Source organism: Dendronephthya gigantea, unplaced genomic scaffold (assembly GCF_004324835.1).
Source record: "Dendronephthya gigantea isolate DGI-Jeju-01 unplaced genomic scaffold, DenGig_1.0 000450F, whole genome shotgun sequence".
In the NCBI taxonomy this organism is placed as follows: Eukaryota; Metazoa; Cnidaria; class Anthozoa; order Malacalcyonacea; family Nephtheidae; genus Dendronephthya; species Dendronephthya gigantea.
In genome coordinates, this window is record NW_021163460.1 from 5,690 (window position 1) to 24,967 (window position 19,278).

A 19,278-nucleotide genomic window follows, 5' to 3' on the forward strand; every position below is an offset into this window, starting at 1 on the left:
AGGTCAGTTTACGATCCACGACGCGGTTAACTGGCCTTGTTCGACGTCGCTAGTCAAATATTTGCTTGAAATAACCTACGGGATATTAATTATACTGTCAGGACTTCGAAATATCCATACAAACGTTTCAATGTCATTTGCTGTCGACGCTATCGACTATCAAGTAAACTCGAGTCCGTGCGTACATGGTTATGATTATAATAAGCTTCAATCTGCCAATTTAAATTATTCTCGCTTCCTTTATAACGATTATTGTGTAAATCTAGGTCAACTAATGCATACTAAAATAAGCAGAAAACTAACGTGCGTATGAAAAACACGTGAGTGGAAAACAGCCTTAATCCAGATTTTGACAGAACATTAAAACTCAGTAAAAATGCAATAATATTCTCTACACAGGATTTTGTCTGCAGAAAAGTACAAAATAAGAAATTGTCAACTTACGTCTTGGGTGACTGCATGAAGTAGACCGCTGTAGGAAATATTGCAGTTAAATCTCTACACATCTTCGGTTAAATTTCCTGCAAGGAACCAGTAATAAGACAATATAAGCTTTTGGAGATATTTCAAAAATTTAAAGTGAAATAAAAAGAGAAATATTTCACCTGGAGACGCAGCGAGGAATTTTAAATGACTGCTTTCTACTTCTTCGTCAACAACGTTATACAATGGACCCCAACGATAACCTTGAAAAATATATCATCTTAAAAAAACAATTCTTCTTTTGCTGTATGTGATGTATTGGACTGACTAATAGGAATACCTGACGAGAAGTGTAATTGTTTGTGTGTTATATGAGATCCCATACGTCAGGAGGAGAATGAAATGAGGGTTCGTATTTACGGCAATCATAGCAGTGCGAGATTTTCATCAGGAAAATTTTGACCATAATTTTCGCTCAATCATCTATGAAAAAGCGTACAGTACCGTCTCTTCGTTGGGGTCGTTTTTACACAAACATCTCCATTTCCACTGCCTCTAACCCCGTGTAGCTAACCAGCCAATGATATATCCCTAGATTGAGTGAAATACAAACATTCAGAACAAGAAATATTTTATATAGCTTCATACAAAATCTGCTTTTTTAAACTACCTGTCGGAAGACGAGTAATTTCTCAGCTGACCGCTTGTGTATTCCAGCCCGAACAACTGAGGATGGTCTCGATAGCTAATTATTGAAAATATCTGACAGAAAAAGAAGTTTTAAAACTATGATATACTATAATACACAAGTCTTAACCAAACGGTATATTCTGGAAAGTAACTGCAAAAATAAAACTATTTTAAGTCGGCTGGATACTTTTTTGCAATTGGACATGTTCAAAATGGAAACGTGAAATAAAAAAGATGATAAAAGCAGTAAACTTGAATCCAGGTCAGAAGACATGGAGTGTTTGGAGTGTTTGGAGTGTTTGGAATGTTTGTTTTTTTTCTTTCAAGGTCTGAGATGAACAATTACTGGAACTGACATGGAATGTCGCATGACTTACTGAGCTAAGGGGATGAAGGCTGACGATGTTGAACATATATTATAGTAATAATAGTTTATAGTTTATTATATATTATAGTAATAGAGTTGATGTTCGCGGGCATAAATGTGTTTTTGGCCCTCCTCGCGGAACACATTTTAAACGCTACGCTCGGGCTAAAATGAGTTCGAAGTCGGGCCAAAAACACATTTATGACCGCGAACATCAACTCTATTGTTAATTATTATCCTATAACATACACATGAGTATATACAAAATTAGTAAAATACAATAATTAGTAAATACAATAATTAGTAAATACAAAATTAGTAAAATACAATAATTAGTAAATAGATTTGAATAAATATAGTTCACCTGGTGCAAGGCACTTTTAATGATAACTCCAAGCTTATACTTTCTGGATAATTTAATACATTTATAGGGTTTAATGATCAATATAGGGATAAGTATAAAATTGTTTGGCTGTTGGGTGTATAACTATCAAAACTACAAAATTATATCCTGTCAAAATTTCGAATTCTAAAATAATGCCGGGTTTATGGTCATTTGAATTTGCTTGCTACTTTTATAATATGCAAAAAAGTAGACGGTAGACACTGATTTAAGTTCAAATTTATAATATTTCGAAATATATTATGCATTATTAATTATATAACATACCTTGAATAAATTTGAAGTTTTACATGATTCAAGAACATTTTCATTTGTATACCGAACTGTTTCGCCTTTGGATTTGATTCCGTTCATTAGTCAAAGTACACTTCAAGATGTCGGGCTTCCGTTCAAAATTGTCGAGGCCAGGGATATGACGGTGCTAGTGCTGTGTCCAGCCAGGAAAAGGTATTTCTGGGAGAATATTAGAGAAAAACCCGAAGGCGTTGCATGTTCATTACTCCAGTCATCGTTTAAACCTTTGTTGCCAAAGCGTGTTCAATTCTTCCAGTGAAAAATATTTTGAGTCAGGCACAAAATATCGCCAGCTTTTTTATCAGTTTCCCTATCCGCTCACAGTATAAGTAAAAAGATGAAAGAGTTTGGTTTAACCCGTAACAAGCTCGCAAAGCCTTCCACGACACGATGGGTAGAACGAATAAGATCCCGCGATGGTTGTTTGGATGCATTCAAAGTTATCTACGAAACACTCAATTTTATGCAGTTTGGAGGATCGCAGGAAGGGCCATTTCCTAGATTAGCTAGTGACGCACAGTCTCATTTTCGCAACGTGGAGAAATTTGAATTTAGGCTGCTCTCATTATCACCCAACATGTTCTGGAACATACTTTGTCATTGACGGTCCAATTAAAGAAAAAAAAATCTATTGCGGAATCAATAAAACAGATTAATCTTTTAAAGGATGAAATGGCAAAACTACGTGCCTCTGTAGATTTATTCCAAATGAATACTACGACAAGCTGTTGGAATTAGCTAATAACCTCGACGTGGCTGAGTGTTTTCTCCGGGTATGTAAAGCTCAAACAAAATGTGATAATCATCGTACCAGTACAGCAGGTGGTTACAACAGATTAACAGTAACCATTAAGAGTCGTGCATAGGTCACGTGATAACAAAACATTCTGAGCTCATCAATGAACAATTGTAAAGGTTTTATTGTAACTCATAGGAAAACCTAAGCATATATTTTGTAAAATCTATTATATTACGAGTGTCTTTCCCTAAGTCTACCGACCCCTGAATTCCCCACGCTATCGTCACCCTGTAATAAATAAGTAACGTTGCAAGTCCTCACCTTCAACCACAAGGATTAAATTACGTAATTCGAAGTGCAAAATTGAGATTACCGGTTTCTGAGTTTACCGGTTTATAATGCTCAGTATTTAATAATCCGTAAGACCAATTTATTATTATTATTATTACTTGACTTACGGATTCATTAAGTTTATCCTCGTCTTAACTCAAAAAAGTTTCAAAGGACTTGCATCCAGAAGGGATTTACCAGGAACAGGCTAAAATTAAACAGATGTTGAGATTATTGCACGATGATGATTCGTGATCTTAAAATTGCTACCTTTTGAAACTCTTCACGAGTTAATAAGCCTTGACTGTTCCCTGTGAAAGAAAAATTGGTAAATATAGTCATATTAAAATATATATTTCCGCCATATTGCAAAGGTAATTTCGCTTGCCTTCAGTTTCTTCCTTGTGTAAAACAGTGTCTTTGGAACCTGGTACGACATCAATCTGAAACGATTGTAAAATGAAAAAGCTAGTCTAAATCAAAGATTCTTTCTTTTCTGCTTCCCCTGCCAGTCGTGTTAGTAGCAATATAAGGGATGGATAGTGAATGTTCTTGCGCGAAATAAATTTCATGCAAAGCGAGTTTGAAGAGAAATTCTTACCATAAAAGCGCTTGGTCCATATCTCGGACTACGACTCAAATATCGAGTTCGTTGAACAAATGCCGAACCAAGATTCAACTTTTGACCGGAATCTTGTAATAAAATCGACGAGGGTGAAGATCTGCCGTGTTGTAAGCAGCATCTTTTGTTCTGCGCTGTCTAAAATGTTGGCAGATAATTTGTTCATTTCGTAAATGCGCGAACAATGGCCGATCTGTTTTAACATTACAAACCTGACTCCTTGAGTTCGGTTTTCTTCATTTCAACATCATCCCGGGTATCTTCAATATTAGTTCCTCATCTTCTCTACACGATGCGAGGCGATCTTTGACAAGATCTACAATCAATGTACGCTGTCTGTGCTCTTGCTAAGAAGTTCTGTTGTAGTTTCAAGGCGTTTTCTGGCTCCTTCTTTAATGAGTTCGGCCGATAAATCATCTGAAATACAACAATATCAATTTGACATTCCGCCAACGGAATGCCCAACCGAAACATTGAACAGGTTTGACCCATCGTTGACCTTACCAAAGAGTTGTTTTGGAATTAAACTTTCATAAATCTCAGTCTTTCCCACCGCTGGTCGTCACAAGATGTTGAGTCACAAGATTTGTACTGAGCCTACGGTACCAGTGGGCTTAAATCGCGGTAAGAAGGTCAGATGCTTTGGTATCGAATTTTGTGTTTGGCACCTGGCTAGAATCATCTGCACGAGTTTTTCTATCAGTTGAAGAAGCCTGGAAATGACAAATACGTTCCTAAGAGCTTTCACTAGAAGAATATAAAACTTGGTCGCTCTTGCAAATATATCTATTGAAAATTCAGCAAGCAATCCCCTGGCAATAGAATGACATGTGGACTTACTTTCGTAATAAATGGCACGAATTGTTTTCTTAACAATAGCGGACAGTTGACAAACCAGGATGGAAATGACATTATCAGCAAGAGCTACAGTATTGAGAGTATCTAAGGTGAAACATATCAGTTCGTTTATATTTAATCATTTTGACAAAACCAATAATAAAAAGTTTAGATGTTATCGCGTTGAGCCAACTTCGATGATTCTGTGTAAGGCAAACATATTCCAAAGACTTGTTTCAATGGATCGCTGTGAAGTTTTTGTACAAAGCACAAAGCTGTTACATGCGATTTAAACGATTTAAAAGAATGTTACCAACTTTTCGCCGAATACGATTGGTGTTTACACAACCTAGCTCTCTTTAGGGGTACATTGATATTTGTAACAGATTTCATAATTTACGTAACTTCAAGAAACATACCAGAGGGAAATTCTAGCAGTGGTATGGCAACTTGAGACGTTGGCGAAAGTTTAGTAAGCTTTTCCAGATATGTGGGAGCAGTCTAAGGACAGAAAATTTAGTAATTATACTTAAAAAATCATATATTGTGAAGGAGTATCTCGCATCACAAGAGACGTTACGTTTAGGCTGGAGTTTATTGAAAAACGTTTCGTAATTCACTGAGCACATTATCAAGGCAGATTCAAATATTCAAAGAAATAAACTTCTAAAACGCTCAACTACTTAAATCAACTTCATTCTTACAAAGTGCTAATGGAAATAAAAACGTCTCAAATCCAGACTATTTAAGTAGCCATACCTTGCCATAACTGAAGGCATTCTAAACATACATACGGTGAGACAAGATACGCTTAACGTCGCGAAATGAGCAACCAAATACGCATCAGACAACACTAGACGAAATATACAACAACGTTTAAGCAAGAACAGACAACCGCTGAAAATAAAGTCACGCAGATTCTTACCTGTTCATCTTGACCAATAAATATGTGGTACGTACACAGCTCCGTTAATACCTGCACGTGTTACAATAAAATATCCAATTAAATCATTAGTATGGTATGATATAATTATGGTATGATATGCATGGTTATGGTATGGTATGATTTCGTTATGGTATGGTATGGTGTGATATTATTATGGTAAGATATGGTTATCGTATGGTATGATTTAGTTATGGTTAGTTATGGTATGATATGATTATATGATATGATTATATGATATGATTATATGATATGATTATATGATATGATTATATGATATGATTATATGATATGGTATGGTTATGGTATGGTATGGTTTTGGTATATTTATGGTAAGATATTATGATATATGCAAAAAACTGATTGATAAGAACCGTACTGGAAAAATTCTAGCGTACAAATGAGGTCGGCGCATATCGTTAGGAACACGAAATAATCCAGGAAGAAAATCGTAATTTGAAACCTGAATGCAAAGTAAAATTTTTAGTTCATGATTTTGGTGTGAAAAGTACACAACTTCACTTCCCTTCCCATTTTAGAGAAGACTGTAGATATTGAACGTAAATATTGCTTTCCAGAAAGTATCAAGTTTTTATCTTGCAGTGCCTCTGGAAAGTTCCTCAGAAGAACATCCAACACCTCCCATTCCAATTCCTAGAAAATGAAGAAAGTTGAACTTCAATCGAAACTTAATGCCAGATGATATATTATGATAGAAAAGTTTACCTGTTGTAACACACAAGAATAACATTCATCGCCTCGCTGTAAGGCAGTGAAACAATCCCGTTTGTCTTATCTTCTGCAGAACTAAAACAAAAATGAGAATGTATTACGCAAACAAGAAAAGGAATTTTGGAAGCAGAATACCTGACATACGTGGCACTATCGTCATTAACCAACATTTTCTTTCAGAACAAACAAAATACGAAGTGAATTAAACTTTTCTACTTTTGTCTTGCACAAGGCCTAGACGTTGTCAGCTCGCAGACTGAGGAAACATTGAAGAATCTTTAAGAAAACACAATGTGAGACATCATAGAAAAATCGCGAGAAATAGAATTGAATTTGCCTTACCGAAAGCCGTATTTCCGATGCACTATACGTCCGATAGCCATTGTCATAATGAGTTTTTATGTGGTACACTAATATATTGAATATTCGTTCGGCTCGTTCTTGAGGTTTACGAAACAATTTCATCTGCAAAAATAGAATGAAATTACTGAAAGAGAAGCAAGTGTGGCATTAAATTACACTTATTTTTGTTCACGAAAATAACTTCATCACAATGAACGAATATGTGTGGACAATCTCTGCATGTCCTTCATTACCTTGAACAAGCGTACTAATCCTAATACAGCCTCCTTGATGTCTTTCTATGCTGTTTCATCCTGAGGCTGCAGCAACAAAGACAAATTACAGTGATTAGATGTAATTTTATGTCTCTAGATGTTCCTACATATACCTTGCAGTCTCTATAATTACCTTACATGTTCTTTACATGACGGCTTAACGTATCGTTTGAGAGGATCAACTGGACAGTGGCAATCTGGAATTGATAAATGAAATGTATATCCTTTTACTTCACTGATGCGTTTGCATTCACGACCCCCGTGTAAAACGATCCAATTTGCGGATATATAGTTAGGTTCAGGTCAGGAAGCTTTCACTGATAAGAAAGAGTTTTCTATTGAAGTACAGTATCAGCTCATCACGAATGAAGAGGGAAATTGGAGTGGAGAAATGAAACCGTCTGAAAATGATTGTATTGAGTACCTTCTCGATTATATGCAAAACATCGCAAACTTTCGGTGAATCAGAGGATTCAATAACATCGACCAGAAGCTGGACAGCTCGGATCCGCACAGAAATATCCCGATCTTTGACAATGTGGTCTAAATGTGGCAACACTGAATTCTCAAGTATTTCTTCCTGTAAAAAACAAGGAGTTATAAAACTAGAAAAAGATTCATAATATCGCTAATGTCTAGAAAAATGGACTAAAATTTATTCAAAGTACTAAAATTTTATACCTCATATAGTGGAGATAACGTTCCTAATATGTTACAAAGCACATTTAGAGCTTTAATTCGGTTGGCCGTCCTCTCTTCACATCTAAAAAAAAATTCCCATTAGGATAAGACTGAGGCTACATAGAAATACATCACGAACTTAAACAAAAATCAACATACCAAAATATTACATTTTTACATAACAAAATATAAAGAAAAAAGAAGACCACACACTTGAAGTATTTCTCCACCAAATCTTTAATATTTTCAAACCAGTTTTCGCAGTAAGGATGAAGAGACTGGGAACGATGAGAAACCAGGAGAATAACTGAGGATTACTGCAAACAACGACATTTCATTTAGCTGCAAACAACGACATTTTATTTAGCTAAGTGGATTCCGTTAGATCTTCATATATTTTATTAATTTTGTCCTCAAAGAAAGTCATAAAATTGTTAGCTAGATTCTCATCAGATTGGCACACAGGATATTGAGAATCAGGGGTATAATGTAGTAACTTTCCAACGGTTTTAAATAATTTCTTTTGGTCACTCCCATTATCTCTAACAATTTCAGAATAATAACGAGTACGACTTTCCTATAATAGCTCACTGACACGGCGACATTGCTGACTGTATTTTAGACGATCACAGGATTGTCTTGACTTACGCCATACCCGCTCGAGTTTCCTTCTGATACGTTTTTCGTTTTTAATTTTTCAGTGTACCAAGGTGCAGCTGGACGAATAATTATCTCTCTGGAAATAAGTGGTGCATGATGATCCAGAATTTTGGGCAGCTCCGAGTTGTATTGGTTGACTTTCGCACTTATATCAGCCGTGTTCCCAGTGTTAATCGGAGATAGCCTAATTTCATTAAGGAACGAGTCCATATTGATTGCTTTAATTTTACGTGACTCCACGACCCTTCTCTGAAACAATGGTTTTTTAAAATTGAGTTCATATGTAACCGTGTAATGGTCAGATATAGATGGATCATGAACGTCAATAGATTGAACAATATTTTCCTCATGGCGAGACAAGATAAGGTCTAACGTGTGACCAGCAAAGTGTGTTGGTTGCTGTACCGTTGTTCCAGATTAAAAGAATCAACAAGATTGAGAATTTTTTTTGTTGTTAATTCCGACTTATCGTCTACATGGAGGTCGATATAATACGATTATATTTAGAATTTGAGATGACACATTGATTTGCATACCCATCACTTCGAAAGACTTAATATGTGAGAACATTTTCGCCGAGTCCAGCTTGACTTTTAAAGTGTTGTTGTATAGTATACCAATGCCTCCCCCTCTACCTTGTTGTCTCGAGATATTGTTAAAGGAGTAGCCCTTCGGGGTGAAATTCCCAAAAGATATATGATCAAATTTGTCAGGGTGAAGCCAGGTTTCTGTAATCGCAAATATATCAAATTCATTCTCAACCACATAGTCTTTGACTAAATTCGCTTTGTTCCGAATAGACCGTCAGTTGAGAAGACCAAAAGAACAAAGCTGAGTAACAGCTGTATCAGGAGTGTTGGCAATGCCTGATAAAGGAATATTGATGAGATTGATTCTCTTAATATAATTTCTGCCATATATATTTACAGGCTTTGGGACACGGTCCGTGATTCTAACAGGGATAGCTTCCTGATGATTTGCAGGATGATAGTGATTGTATAGTGTGGCGGTGGTGTTTGCGAAGTAGGTATTATAGCAAATATTCCTATAGGTCATATGGAACAACCAACCTTTCTGTAGATTCAACTGCCCAAGCATCGAACTAAGCTCCTCAGGATTATTAGCGGGTCGAAACGTGTTCATCAAACGTAACTGCTTTCGATGTTGATACATCTCATCCGACTGATTATTATCAAAAGATTGAGGACCAGGATTAGGCGAAACATCCACACACATTGTTAGATCCTGCTTGAAGGCTTCGTACACAGGACTAGACTAACAAATCCATGTTTCGTTTCTTTAGCAATCGCAAATGAGACTTTGTATTTAGATTCAAAACCAACTCGTTGTATGTTGACCCGACATCGAAAAGCAATATCTCCACAAATACTCAAGGTTATGCCATCCGCAGCCAATCCATCCAAATCCGTGCAATTAGTACTCTTAAATGCCATATTAATTGGTCGAGATGTACGAAACTCGTTAGATGAAATAAATATCATAAAAAATATATAGAGCTGCCGACCAACCGACATATTGGTCGTGAATTAAGCAGTACGAAAACACAATATTCATTTCCATACACCAAAAGATGGTGATTCAATTATAACATCACGTTATCAGCTTTAGAGAATTTTTTTAAAAACTTGTTTAACGAATCGGATAGAAGCAAACGGGAACGAGAAGAAGAAGAAGTTGTGAAATCATTGTAAGTGTGTTTATTTCTATTTAAACCCGACACCTTTACTTGTTCAGGGAAAGACATATTAGAGTTTTTACTAGTAAAAGCTATGTACACACACCTTGGGTGGTGGTGGACAAAATATTGAATCATTGGTTATTTTTATTCTAGATCACTAGCTGCCTGTGAAGGAACATACAAAATTTTACTAGAATGCTACAAAAACAGCTGGATTGAAGGTTGTCAAACTGAAATGGTCTCCCAAGTGGCAAATCGATTGCTCGAATCCTACCATAACCGTGTTTCATTATAAATCTGTGAAAAGGATAAAGTAAATTAAATGAACATGGCCGTTCAGCACAAGTACTTTAGTCGATTGGAGAACACAATTGTCTCCCATGCGGTAAATCGATGGTTCGAATCCTACCATAACCGATTTTCATTATAAACTTCGTCAAAAGAAATACAGTAATTAAATAACCATGGCCATTCCCCATAAGATCTTGTAGTCTAGTGGCTAATGCAATTGTCTCCCAAGTGTTAAATCGATGGTTCGAATCCTACCATAACCTTTTTTCATTATGAACTTCGTGAAAAGAATAAAGTAAACTAAATAACCATGGCCGTTCAGAACAAGACCTTGCAGACTAGTGGCTAAGACAACTGTCTCCTAAGTAGTAAATCGATGTTTCGAATCCTGCCAAAACCATTTTTCATTATGAACTTCATGAAAAGAATGAAGTAAACTAAATAACCATGGGCATCCAGCACAAGACCTTTTGGTCTAGTGGCGAAGACGATGGTCTCCCATGTGTTAAATCGATGGTTCGAATCCTACCATAACCGTTTTTTCATTATGATCTTCGTGAAAACGATAAAGTAGATCAAATAAACATAGCCGTTCCCCGAAGAACTTGTGGTCTAGTGGCCAAGACAATTTTCTCCAAAGTTTTAAATCGATGTTTGGAATCCTGCCAAAACTATTTTTTATTGTGAACTTCGTAAAAGGATAAAGTAAACTAAATAACCATGGCCATCCACCACAAGATCTTGCAGTCTAGTGGCGAGGACAATGGTCTCAGAAGTGGTAAATCGATGGTTCGAATCCTACCATAACCGTTTTTCATTATGAACTTCGTACAAAGGGTAAAGTAAACTAAATAACCATAGCCATCCAGCACAAGACCTTTTGGTCTAGTGGCGAAGGCGATGGTCTCCCAACTGTTAAATCGATGGTTCGAATCCTACCATAACCTTTTTTCATTATGAATTTCGTGAAAGCGATAAAGTAGATCAAATAAACATAGCCGTTCACGCAAAGAACTTGTGGTCTGGTGGCTAAGACAATTTTCTCCCAAGTGTTAAATCGATGTTTCGAATACTGCCAAAACTATTTTTTATTATGAACTTCGTGAAAGGATAAAGCAGACTAAATAACCAGGGTCATCCAGCACAAGACCTTACGGTCTAGTGGCGAAGACGATGGTCTCCCAAGTGTTAAATCGATGAGACGAATCCTACCATAACCGTTTTTCATTATAAACTTCGTGAAAAGGATAAAGTAAATTAAATAACCATAACCGTGCAGCACAAGACCTTGTGGCCTAGTGGCGAAGACGATTTTCTCCCAAGTGTTAAATCGATTGTTCGAATCCTACCATAACCGTTTTTCATTATGAACTTCGTAAGAACGGTAAAATAGATCAAATAAACATAGCCGTTCACCCGAAGAACTTGTGGTCTTGTGGCAAAGACAATTTCTCCCAAGTGTTAAATCGATGTTTCGAATCCCGCCAAAATTATTTTTTATTATGAACTTCGTGAAAGGATAAAGTAGACTAAATTACCAGGGTCATCCAGCACAAGACCTTGCGGTCTAGTGGTGAAGACGATGGTCTCCCAAGTGTTAAATCGATGGGATGAATCCTACCATAACCGTTTTTCATTATGAACTTCGTGAAAAGGATAAAGTAAATTAAATAACCATAACCGTGCAGCACAAGACCTTGTGGCCTAGTGGCGAAGACAATGGTCTCCCAAGTGTTAAATCGATGTTTCGAGTCCTGCCAAAAGCTTTCTTTTTTTTATTATGAACTTCGTAAAAGGAGAAAGTAAACTAAATAACCATGGCCATCCAGCACAAGACCTTGTAGTCGAGTGGCGAGGAGGATGGTCTCCCAAGTGGTAAATCGATGGTTTCGAATCCTACCATAACTGTTTTTCATTATGAACTTCGTGAAAGGAATAAAGTAAATTAAATAACCATGGCTGTTCAGCACAAGATCTTGCATTCTAGTGGCTAAGTCAATTGTCTCCCAAGTGTTAAATCGATGATTCGAATCCTACCATAACCTTTTTTCTTTATGAACTTCGTGAAAAGGATAAAGCAAATTAAATAACCATAACCGCTCAGCAAAAGATCTTGCAGCCTACTGGCGAAGACAATCGTCTCCCAAGTAGTAAATCGATGGTTAGAATCCTGCCATGACTTTTTCATTATGAACTTCGTGAAAAGAATAAAGTAAATTAAATAACCATCGCCGTTCAGCACAAGACCTTGCAGTCTAACGGCTAATACAACTGTCTTTTAAGTGGTAAATCGATGTTTCGAATCCTGCCAAAACCATTTTTTATTATGAACTTCGTAAAAGGGTAAAGTAAACTAAATTACCATGGCCGTCAAGTACAAGACCTTGTGGTCTAGTGGCGAAGACGATGGTCTCCCAAGTGTTAAATAAATGGCTCGAATCCTACAATAACCGTTTTCATTATGAATTTCGTGAAAAGGATAAATAAATTAAATAACCATAACCGTTCAGCACAAGACCTTGCAGTCTAATGGTTAAGACAACTGTCTCTTAAGTCGTAAATCGATGTTTCGAATCCATGCTAAAACTATTTTTATTATGAACTTCGTGAAACGATAAAGTAGACTAAATAACCAGGGTCATCCAGCACATGACCTTGCGGTCTAGTGGCGAAGACGATGGTCTCCCAAGTGTTAAATCGATGGTTCGAATCGTACCATAACCGTTTTCATTATGAACTTCGTAAAAGGATAAAGTAAACTAAATAACCATGGCCATCCAGCACAAGATCTTGCGTCTAGTGGCGAGGACAATGGTCTCATAAGTGGCAAATCGATGGTTCGAATCCTACCATAACCGTTTTTCATTATGAACTTCGTAAGAACGGTAAAATAGATCAAATAAACATAGCCGTTCACCCGAAGAACTTGTGGTCTTGTGGCTAAGACAATTTTCTCCCAAGTGTTAAATCGATGTTTCGAATCCCGCCAAAACTATTTTTTATTATGAACTTCGTGAAAGGATAAAGTAGACTAAATAACCAGGGTCATCCAGCACAAGATCTGTGTGGTCTAGTGCGAAAACAATGGTCTCCCAAGTGTTAAATCGATGGTTCGAACCCTACCTTAACCTTTTCTCATTATGAACTTCGTGAAAACGATAAAGTAGATCAAATAAACATAGCCGTTCCCCCGAAGAACTTGTGGTCTAGTGGCTAAGAAAATTTTCCCCCAAGTGTTAAATCGATGTTTCGGATCCTGCCAAAACCATTTTTTATTATGAACTTCGTGAAAGGATAAAGTAAACTAAATAACCATGGTCATCCAGCACAAGACCTTGCAGTCTAGAGGCGAAGATGATGGTCTCCCAAGTCTTAAATCGATGGTTCGAATCCTACCATAACCGTTTTCATTATGAACTTCGTTAAAAGGATAAAGTAAATTAAATAACCATAACCGTTCAGCACAAGATCTTGCTGTCTAGTGGCGAGGGCGATTGTCTCCCAAGTGGTAAATCGATGGTTCGAATCCTACCATAACCTTTTCATTATGAACTTCGTGGAAAGTGTAAAGTAAACTAAATAACAATGGTCATCCAGCACAAGAGCTTGCGGTCTAGAGGCGAAGACGATGGTCTCCCAAGTGTTAAATCGATGGTTCGAATCCTACCTTAACCGTTTTCATTATGAACTTCGTTAAAAGGATAAAATAAATTAAATGACCATTACCGTTCAGCACAAGATCTTGCTGTCTAGTGGCGAGGGAGATGGTCTCCCAAGTGGTAAATCGATGGTTCGAATCCTACCATAACCCTTTTTCATTATGAACTTCGTTAAAACAGTAAAGTAGATCAAATAAACATAGCCGTTCACCCAAAGAACTTGTGGTCAAGTGGCTAAGACATTTTCTCCCAAGTGTTAAATCGATGTTTCGAATCCTGCCAAAACTATTTTTTATTATGAACTTCGTGAAAGGATAAAGTAGACTAAATAACCAGGGTCATTCAGCACAAGACCTTGTGGTCTTGTGGCAAAGGCAATTTCCTCCCAAGTGTTAAATCGATGTTTCGAATCCCGCCAAAATTATTTTTTATTATGAACTTCGTGAAAGGATAAAGTAGACTAAATAACCAGGGTCATCCAGCACAAGACCTTGCGGTCTAGTGGCGAAGACGATGGTCTCCCAAGTGTTAAATCGATGGTGCGAATCCTACCATAACCGTTTTTCATTATGAACTTCGTGAAAAGGATAAAGTAAATTAAATAACCATAACCGTTCAGCACAAGACCTTGTGGTCTAGTGGCGAAAACAATGGTCTCCGAAGTGTTAAATCGATGGTTCGAATCCTACCATAACCGTTTTTCATTATGAACTTTGTGAAAAGATAAAGTAAATTAAATGACCATGGGCGTTCAGCTCCAGATCTTGTAGTCTATGTGATATATATTGAATATTTAATTAGGCTGTAAGATATAAATATGCATGCGTAATTAGCAGCGTTGTTGGCTTGCTGGATGATGCTGTAACATAGAATAAAACAGAGAATAAAACATTTTATGAAGACTAGATCAATCTGTATCAATCCGTATCAGAGACAAGGCATATACACTACAATTGGGCTCACTGAGGAGAAAGTCAGGGCTGTGGTGAATGCTACGGAGCCGAAAACAGCCTCTGAAGTTCGGAGTTTTCTTGGTCTGGTAAATTTCTGTAGTCTGTTCATTCCAGATTTAGCTATAACGGCTGAACCTCTGCGGAAGTTAACCAGGACAACTACACCTTTTGTTTGTGGTAATGAACAGAATAAGGTGTTTCAAGAGCTTAAGAATACGATGTCTACCGCTGATTCATTGGCTTTTTTTGATAAAGATGCAGAAACGTCGATAATCTCAGATGCTAGTCCTGTTGGTCTTGGTGCAGTGCTTGTGCAAAAGCAACAAAATGTAATGAAGGTTGTGGCATATGCTAGTAGATGTCTTTCTGACATGGAAAGGCGGTATTCTCAGACGCAGAAAGAAGCATTAAGTATAGTATGGGCTTGTGAGCGTTTTCATGTGTATTTGTTCGGGATTCACTTTGAGGTTTTGACAGACCATAAACCATTAGAAGTGATTTATTCCAAAACCCATAGGCCCTCTGCACGAGTCGAAACGTGGGTTCTGAGATTGCAGAATTATGATTTTACTGTTAAGTATCTTCCGGGTCCAGAAAACATCGCGGACACGTTGTCTCGGAAAGAAATCGATCGAATCCAGCGGTAATGACTGTGAAGTTTCGCGTCAAAACGGATAGCTATCGCCTAAACCAAGAAGGCAGTGTTGGCCTGCTAAACGTTTTGGTGATTATTTACTATATAAGTAATTCGTAGTACTTTATGATACCTTATAGTACTATATATATATATATATATATATATATATATATATATATTGAAGTTTTAGAAACAGTAGAATTAAGCGAACATTATCATGTATACAAAGTGCGAAAACCTATGGAAAAATAATTTAAAATCTGTTTCTAAAAAGTGTTTGCAACATTTCTTCCATAGCATGTTACTAGCCCTATTGGTGCCACTGGGTTATATGTAAATGTTAAATATGATACTGATTTAATGAATATTTAAACAGTAAACATATACTCTATAGATATGTAAATATATAATCTAGTACAATGTAATTAAAAAAAAACAACTTATCTCCAATATTAAACATCACAACGAGAAATCCTCTTGGCATAAATTTTAAGTTCCAAAAACAACAATGGTATGTGCAGTTGCAAGCAAACTGCGTGTTTGCACCGACTATAACCATCATGTGAATGATTGTACAGTATAATATAAAACAAAATATTTACGAAGGAAATAAGAAATTTATGTAATGTGATTTTATAAATAGACTATTAAGGCAAGGTGTTCCCCCAGGGGATACGCCTTGCCGACGATAATTAAAAATCTTATATTATGGGCTTTGCGTCCTATCTAAAAGACCGACAGGTAATGGATGGCACGCAATATGGGAAAGGTGGTCAATGGCCAGCAGCAAATCGAAAACTAACAAAGACCGAATACCCAAACCATAAACGGTCAGTTTAAGCGTGACATCGCGAAAGACAGATCTCCTTTAAAGTTGAAAGGTATTTACAGAAGTGTTCTACTTGTTTTTCTATATATTTATATATTGATATACATATAGATAGTAGCTACGAAATACACAATGGTACCCCAAAAGTTTTGGTCCTGGGACACTCATTTGTTCGTCGCCTACAGTGCGACCTGAAACACAAACGGGATATTCGCATGTGCCCAACCTTAAACTCAAGGGCACAGCGAGAGTTTCTCTACACGGTATAGGGGTAGAACAGTGAAGAAGATTCGCAAATTTGATTTAGGCGTAGTTTCTCGGTTTGCCCCAGATATTGTTATTCTGGAGATAGGCACGAACGATTTGTCCTCCTTAAGGCCCGAAACAGTCGGGTCACGCATTGACGACTTGGTTGCTTTATTGCTGGATCAATATCACGTAAAATTGGTATGCGCATGCATGATTTCCCCGCGAAAGAACAACCCTCTTTTTGAAAAGCAGCGTTTAATGCTGAACAATTATCTACAGGTAGTTTTAGAGAAGGTCCCGAGAGTGTTTTTATGGACACACCATGGCTTTATACGACCTTCCGTGACGCCATTTCTACCTGACGGGGTCCATTTTAATCGAATCGGGCAATATAATTATACCGAAGTTATCGGGGGGCCATTCTTCAAGAAATTAAAATGTTATAAATTCTCTATCTATTATTATATATATATATTATATATATAATATATATATATATATATATATTATATATATATATATATATATATATATATATATATATATAACAAGCTGTCGTACATTACATTTACTTTTATAATATAACCTTGACATTTGACAAACTTTACTCGTGATTACTTCTTAAATACCGCTTTAGCGCCTTTATCTATTATATCTTTATCTTTTATCTATATGAGAGTTCTCACACTGTTTGTGAGTTTTGTTGGCCATATGATGAACGGTGCGGCGATCTTCTGATCTGCCATGTTCATCCTGCTGACGTTTGATTTTTGTCTTTATCTCTCATCTATATGAGAGGTCTCACACTTTTTGTGAGTTTTTGTTGGCCATAGGGTGAATGGTGCGGCGATCTTCGGATCTGCCATGTTCATCCTGCTGACGTTTTGATTTTGTCTTTATCTCTCATCTGTATGAGAGTTCTCACACTTTTTGTGAGTTTTGTTGGCCACAGGGTGAACGGTGCGGCGATCTTCGGATCTGCCATGTTCATCCTGCTGACGTTTGATTTCTAATCATTCTTTCACAAGTTCCAATTTTCAATTACGACAAAAAACGGACGAATCCTCACTATTGAATGTTCGCCATTACGGGGGATAGTTTTATTTCTCGCACAACGACAAAAATTTGGGTGCGGTTGCTTTACTATCTAAAAACTCATTACGCCATAAGTATCTATTTCTGCTTTTAAGTTTTATTTCTTAGAATGCCACCCGTACGTCGTTCTAAGCGTGTCGCCGCTCCATCAGCCGTTTTTGCGAGAGTCTGTTCAGAACCAACTAACAAATCTCGTCGAACTCGAAGTTCGTCCAATGCTGTATCTGTTGGTGCCGCCCCGTCAACGTCAACTGTGCCCGTGAGTCAAGTGACTTTGCCCTCTCTTCGAGTGAGCTTATCTCAACGCTGGTGTCTTCGGTTACCGAGGCAGTCACGCAAAGCTAGCTGTTTTTTTACCAACCTTTGCGTCTTCCACATCCACAATGGCGTCTGCCCCAACGGATTCTACCTCCAGAATCGAAAATCTCAAACCAGGGTCCCAATGCAGATTCTCTGGTCAACGACGCGCTCACGTCCATACAAGAAAACCTTACAGGTCAGACCACTCCTTTTCTCTTCAATGTTCAAGTGCCCCGGGTCCACGGGAATCGTTCCACTCTGCCGCTTTGCCTCTTGAATTCGCGGATTCCGGATAAAATAAAGCTTAAAATATGGAATGAGGAGTTTGTCGATATAAGTACTTTGTCAGGTGGCCCAGACGCGGCCGCTAAATACGAGATTAGTGTACGTACTCTGACAACGGTCCAACCTGCTTCTCTTCTCCTTGAGCCGACTGCGAAATCCAAAAGGGTAAAACTATTAGCGATTGGCTTCGTTCGTTTCATATTTTTGTTTCCATTTATACACAACGGTACCCATGAGTCCCCCGCGCTCATAAATATTGTCAAATCATCCAGGATTTGGCCATAGGGGTCATAATTGGTTTTACTACGATGAGAATTTTTCGATTTTTGCGCCAAACACAGGCCACGCGCGTTCCCTGGGCGACTGTTCACTGGGAGTTATGGTTGAAATGTCAATATCCCACTACTTCTAAGCCGAACACGCAAGGCAGCAATGATACGCGCCACCCTTCAAAAGTGTCTGTTCCTCGGGGATATTGTTTTAAGTTTCATCGCGGAACGTTTTGTGCCGGGTTGTGATTTCAAGCACATTTGTTTTAAATGCAACGGATCGCACCGTGCCGTGAATTGTAATTTTTCATCTCCCACTGATCGATCGCCTAGGCCTATTTCAACAACGTCCGTTGCCAACACCCGAAAACTTCATAATTTACAAATATTGTTAGAAGGTTATAATCCAAGTATTGTTGATACACTAATTTCCGGATTTACTTCGGGTTTTCGCTCATTTCTCTGGCACAGAACAGTCGTTTGAAGCAATAAATTTACGGTCTGCTCTTGACAAACCAAGCGGTTGACCAAAATTAACGAAAGAGTTAGAGGCATCTCGCCTTGCTGGCCATTTAATCATCCGCCCTTTCCAAATTTTCGTGTTTCGCCTTTGGGCCTGGTTCCTAAAAAACGACCGGGTGATTTTCGCATGATTCATCATTTATCGTTTCCAA

The 19,278-nt window shown here is 37.5% G+C and overlaps 1 long non-coding RNA gene across 1 annotated transcript; it reads right to left on the bottom strand.

The window, feature by feature from the left end:
* Nucleotides 1-644: 644 nt before the first annotated feature.
* Nucleotides 645-1,135, bottom strand: LOC114543396. The gene is made up of 3 exons (XR_003690023.1): nt 1,094-1,135; nt 928-1,014; nt 645-686 (listed from the first exon to the last, which is right to left on the bottom strand). It is a non-coding gene; the product is annotated as an uncharacterized LOC114543396 (long non-coding RNA).
* Between the last annotated feature and the right edge of the window lie 18,143 nt (nt 1,136-19,278).